Genomic DNA, 6,533 nt, shown 5'->3' on the forward strand with positions numbered 1-6,533 from the left:
AAAGAATAAAGAGTCTGGTGAAAGAATAAGACAGAAAACACTAGAGTCTTTTGAAGTTATCATCTAAGTATTGTTCATAAACAATCCTACAAGGTGTTTTCTCTTATTTTAATGCCAACCTCTCTCTTATTATCCCATACTTTTGCGACATTTTCAGTGGAATCTTCTTGGAGCAGGACTTTTGATCTTTGATATTCTGCAAAGCTCAGGCAGTCTAAAGACACTCATTATAAATCAAAGTCAAGGCAATAAACAGCAGCCAGCCTGGAGAAGCAGGGAAGTGGTGATTTTCAACCAAGTTCATCCTTTCTTCTTCTTGCCCAGCTGTTTATATTGAGAATCCTGATCATCAGACATGGGTATTTTATATCCCCTGATCACATCTGGCCCTTTGGCTATATCTGTTTGGCCCGAGTGAAATCAATCATAAATTAAAAATCAAATATAAGTAAATGTATGCCTATAGTTTGTATAACTTCAATTTACACAAAATTGTTCTTTATTTTATAAAAGATTCGGAACACTGCTGAGATTCCACACATGCAAAAGGGGTGGATAAATTCTTCCTCTTTGCCAATTTTATCCAATATAGTAAACTTGAACCATTTATCATATTCATTTAATGTTTTCATCTGGAGTTACTTCAGGTAATTTTTTACCTACTGTATTTTCTGGAACATCTCAGAAAATCAAGGAGCTGTTTAGGATCAACATGAAGGGAGACATTATTAAGGATCAATGTTATCTGGCAGACTAGTGATTGCTGAGTTTCAGAAACTTACAATATATTTATTAGAAATGCCTTGCAGATTGCAAAGTCCTAAGCACTGTCTAAAAGCCTTATGTACCTATCATGCATTTGCAAGAACCATCTTAACTGGCCTTAGCTTCAATTAATATCAACATCTTTCCATGACAAGGGGCTAATAAAAATGTTCCTCAGATCATATTTATCTACGCCATGGTAAAGGTCAGATCAAATGCATGGCCAATTATGTGGTTTGTCTTGGCAATAATCTGGGACAAACCCCCAGCTGTCATGGTAGCCATCAATTTCCAGGTTATCTGTGGCCCCAGACAGGAGAGGATAAAATTGCAGTGTCTGGGTGAATCCATAACCATTCCACAATGGGACTGAACAACTCAGGATGGGATACTGTCATCAATCTGTGAGAAAGATATAAGAGCAGCATTCATGTTTTTTCTTCTGGCCCAGCTTCACAAATATGGTCTCACGTGTGGTTATAGCTCTTTAGAACAGCCAGTTTCCACATACAATGCCATATCATCTCCCTGCTCCAGGGTCAGAACTAATGCAAGATATGGAAATTGTCTGGATGGATTTCAGTGCAAAAGATTCCCAGCTCTTTGATCAGCCAAGTCTCACTGACATATGCCAGATTGGGCCTCTCATCCAAGTCTCACTGACATATGCCAGATTGGGCCTCTCATCCATGACTAAACATTAAATAATGGATATCGCTAATTTTATTGTGAGCAGATCTATATGCAAAAGTGTAGGCCTGAGTTCAGTGACCCCAGAAATTTGTTTGGCTGTCTTAATTGGAGGATCAAAAGTAAAGATTGATATCACGTTTATAATCTCTTTTCTTTTGGAATGGCCTACCACCATCTCTCAGAATACTAATACATCTGCCCATTACTAACATTAACTGCCTCTCTGTCTTTACTTTGACTCTATCTCCCAGTTACCTCCAGGTCATTCCACTCCCATACACTCCCAGTTACTCCCGGTCATTTCACCTATGTGAAAAAATAATTCCTACCAAGTGCAAACAAATCACAATATCAAAAATTTTCATGTGACAGCTATATCAAATTTACCATAATTTCCTACAATATCCAAAAACATTCCTTTCCCTCCTTACCCCCTACTCATCATCTCCAGCAAGCTTTCAGCCAGCTGGGTCAGAATGAAGTAAAAGACCTTGTTCCCTGATTTCCCATTCCAGGGAGGAGTTCCTCTTTTCCAATTCTGTGACTCACACAAATAGCCAGTAGCTTTGTTCTTTTCTTCTTCTGTCCCTGATTACTCTGTTTCTTCTCCAACATTCTCCTATATCTAAAAAGTAAGGCCAAAGCCACTCTTTTCTCCTCCATTTTATTAGAAACAGTTTCATAGGCCTCCTACATATTCAGCTTGTCTGGCATAAATCATGTCATCTGATATATTTCTTGACTTTTTCACCCTATCCAACCCACTTACTCCTCTCATTCCCCATCCCACAAGAGTCAAACAAGTTAGAAACTTCATCTCTACTCTCTAATAGTCTAGTTGAGCAATATTCTAGCAAGAATTTTAATCACCATTGATGGGCTTCTTGCCTTTGGAAACAGCATTCTAAATTGCAGAACTCCTAACTTGTTCAGCTGTGTGATACTTATGGCAATAACCTCAACATTCCAACAAAGCTATCTCCCTGGAGATTGTTCTCTTCCTGCTCACTAGGGCCTCCAACTCCAACTTTATAAACTTTAAAAATGATAAAGTCTTCAGAGATGGTAAAAATATTAATTTCCTCTTTTCCTCTTTTTTCCACATTACAGCTTGCAAACTTCATCTTGGACAGCTAAAAAAACTAATAACACAAGTTAATAAATTGTCAACATACAACCTTTACATATTCAGTCAGTTTCCATTTTTCTCTTTTTTCACATTTGATAAAGTTTTAAAATTATTTAATTGTACTGTGATGCATGTTTTCTGAGCCAAGGACAGAATTCTGACCATGCCACTGAAATATGTCTTTAGTTCAGCGAGGAACTACAGATAAGCATTCTTTGGTTTTTAAGCCAGTTATGGACACCACAAAGACTTTTGTATGCTTGAGAAAAGCTTGCATTATGGTACCTACATCCAAATGAAATCAATCATTCACATTGCAATGAGACCTACAGGACCAGACTACCTGAGTCACCGGATATTTAGTAATTACATTCTAAAAAAATTCAAAATTAAATGAAAAGAATCTTATAAATATGAATACAAATGTTTAATCTTATAAATATAAACATTCTTTGCATCACAGAACTTACCTTTATGCCTTCTTTCATCTTTGAAGCCTAATGCTGTAAAACCAGGTAGTAATTTGCTGGATAGAGAGCTCAGATCCACTGGATGGCTTTCCTCCTCTACTTTCAACAATAAACATATAAATAAATGTTTAGTAAGTTTTTGAAAGTTATAGGATATTCTGACACATTATCATGGATTTTAAGAACTTCTGCCTGAAATTACTAAAAAGGCTATTCAGAAATTGTTAATATTTTAAAACAGTATCAGTTTGTTTTAATATGTTAGTAAAGAACAACTGAGCTGCAGAAAATAAAATTTGATAATGAACAAAAATAAAAAATGTTATTAGGTTATATAGTTAAGCAAAAAAGAATTATTTTTCTTTTTTTTCAGCCTTGTCTTTTTTAAAACTACAACAGAGGTGTATTTTCAAAAAAGATCTATAAATAGATAATGACTGAAATTATACAATTAATGCTCGATAAAACATTACTTATATCAAGCAGTATACACTGAATTGTCTTTATGATATGAAAAGAAAGTATACATTTTAGTTTAAAATCTTCACTATATTATTAGTTATAAATGTAAAAAAACACTCCTAAAAATAATATAGATCAGTATTTGATTTTTGACTTCCCCCTTCTTTGTAGTACTGAACTTTCTAAACTTTAGAAACTGTTCTCTAAAGAATTTATTTCTTTTACTAAAACGAAGAGTCAAATATGTTGCATTAACTGAGAAATTGATGCAAGAAAACTAATGAACAAGTTAATTTTGACATTACTGAATGAATGAATCAAGAAATTGAACATGTAAAATATGAAATTGCATTAAAGATAATTATTAAAATATAATTAGCAATATAAACATGAAAGAGTTTGACATATAATAAACTAAATTGTTCGGTTAACCAATAAATGTTGAAATACAAGTTATAATTCAAGATTACCTAAGAAAATGAAAAATAAAATTAAAGCTTTATGTAGTAACTTCAAATGATCGTTCCAATCAATTTTAGATGTATGCTTTAATTAAAGAGGTCACCCCAACTGACCTTCACGGTCTTTTTGCTCCTCCTACTGAGAAAGCAAATACGTATCTTGGCTGCTAGGATGGCTTGGGGCTGAGTTTTGTGCTATGACCTTACTATTAAAGCATATTTAATATTCAAATGGAGTTACCTATGTCTATTAAATAAAGATGAAAACATTATACATTTTCTTTTGGTAAACAAGGTAAAAGCACAAGCTTAGTTATGCATAATTAAAAACATATTTACAATGCAAAATATAAACTATTACAATTATCTGAAAATTACCTTCTGTTTCAGGATCTGATGGATTGAGTACACTGAAGATCAAAGATCCATCAGTGTTCTTTTTCAGGTAGCCTATCTGTATTTAAGTATAACAAAAGCAGAATCAGGGTTTTTTTTAATGTTTCCTGTTTAATCAGTAAATATTAACAGATACTAAGAGATCTGTTAGCACAGGAGTCCCCAGCCCACAACCCACTAAATGGCTGTGTTACATTGGAATTGGGACGTGCGAGAGGCAGACCGGCGCACACGAGGGTACAGCTCCACTCTCGCGAGTGGCGGGCTGGTGCGCATATGTGCACAACTCCATTTGTACAAGTGGCTGGCTGGCATGCACGCGTGTGTGTGTGCCTGCCCACTGTTCGTGTGAGTTGAGTTGTGCATGCTCATGTGCACTGACCCGCCACTCGCATGGCCCAGTTCCCTTCTCCCCAGCCCTACTGCCATGTTGATGTTGAATGTGTCACTGAAAGAAGAGCCGTGCCTATGCAATCTAATAAATAACTTCTTGAATAGGATATGAATATTTCTGTTCTTAAATATAATATACAATGAAATTGGATCCACACATTGTACTAAAACACAATTTTCTGTGTTGTTCTAAAAAAATAGAGCATTTGTATTCATAAATGCTCTAAATAAAAGAAGAAAAATGGAATTATCCAATGTATTCATTTAGATCTTCTATTAACACAATCAGCTGATATTGTTCATCAAATTTTAACTTTAATTCTTCTAGTTGGGTTATACTGTTTGATATAGAGTATTGTAGAGTATTGTCATAAGCAACATTAACATGTAGGTTAAATAACTGAATTCTTAAGAAGACCTTCATGATAGAATAGTAAGAACATATCATTTAATTTCCAGTTATATGCAAACCAAAGTCTAAAACATGTCATTTTTAATCTTTATTGTAGAGATTTAACATAAAAACTCCTCATACAAAAAATATTCATGTGCTAAAAACTATGTAAAAATTCTTATCCAACTGAGCAAAAATTCCTGAGAAAATTAGCGAAACAAAATGTGAATTAATTTAACAAGACCTTGCTGTTTGGGAGACACTGATTGATCCGATCCCGTGCTTCATCTGCTGCGTGCTCTACCAAGGCCAGGACATGTTCTTCAGCTGTGCTGTCTGTCAGACTGCATGCATTTCCTTCTGGTTCAAATATACAGCTATAACAAAGTACAAATTATTAAATAAATAACAAATCAAATGCACTCCTTCCCCACAAATAGGTTCTAAGCCATTGAGTTTTATGACCCCTAGGTAAATATAATGAATTTCCTGGGTAAGTCAGCATTCTTTTCATCTTACTATATTTTTTAATTTTAATATCATAAGACTACCCAGCTCCATCATGACTCTAGGTGACAGACAATATTAAGAACAAAATTAACAGCAACAACAAAGCCATCTATGAGGAGTAAAACCAACTACCCTCTCACATTTATCACTCCCACCACTTGACTTAATCCAAAGCCTAGCGAAAGATCCAGGCTTTAAGGTTTGTGGAAGGTTTAAGGAGATGGAACTTCAGACATCCAGGCTTTATGATACAAAAAGCTTTATGACTGATAATTAGCATCCTGAATTGTACCCAAAAGCCTAGGGCAGAAGTAGGCAACCTTGGCTCTTTTATGACTCGTGGACGAGTTGAAGTCCACAAGTCATAAAAGAGCCAAGGTTGCCTACTCCTGCCCTAGGGTGTAACCAGTGCAACTCATGAAGCAGAGGAATCACATGATCATACTGTGGTATGCTTATAACTTCCCATGATGCTGTGTTCTGGATTATCTGCAGCTTCTGAGTAAACTTTAAAGACAGCCACATATAAAGTATATTAAAACAAATTTAAGACCCCGTTTATATTCTTGTACTAAAATATCTTCATCTGCAGTTTACAATTAAAAAAAATATATAAAATTTTATTTTACAGGACATTTAACAACATTTAACAGTCTCATTCAGAAACTGAAGTTATAATGGTACCGAATGAAGGTGTCTTATGAACAGTCATTATTCAGCTGTCACAGTGTCCTTGCGATTATATTGCAATTGGGTCACTTCACAACCAGCTTACAATTACAATATTACAGTGTCCTGTGGTCACATGATTTATATTTGCAACCTTTACTGCTTCTGACAAAGTCAATGAGACATATAAA

At 34.9% G+C, this 6,533-nt stretch overlaps 1 protein-coding gene across 1 annotated transcript in view; it reads right to left on the reverse strand.

The window, feature by feature from the left end:
* Window positions 1–5,541, reverse strand: part of LOC107293135 (bromodomain-containing protein 9) — a 31,251-nt gene extending 25,710 nt beyond the window's left edge. Inside the window, exons 1-3 of the mRNA XM_015822270.1 lie at window positions 5,408–5,541; window positions 4,359–4,434; window positions 3,058–3,156 (exon numbers count right to left, since the gene is read on the reverse strand). The gene's annotated coding sequence lies outside the window, so the exon portion shown is untranslated. The remainder of the gene's footprint in view (window positions 1–3,057; window positions 3,157–4,358; window positions 4,435–5,407) is intronic.
* Between the last annotated feature and the right edge of the window lie 992 nt (window positions 5,542–6,533).

Source organism: Protobothrops mucrosquamatus, unplaced genomic scaffold (assembly GCF_001527695.2).
Source record: "Protobothrops mucrosquamatus isolate PMUCROS unplaced genomic scaffold, P.Mucros_1.0 scaffold1514, whole genome shotgun sequence".
In the NCBI taxonomy this organism is placed as follows: domain Eukaryota; kingdom Metazoa; phylum Chordata; class Lepidosauria; order Squamata; family Viperidae; genus Protobothrops; species Protobothrops mucrosquamatus.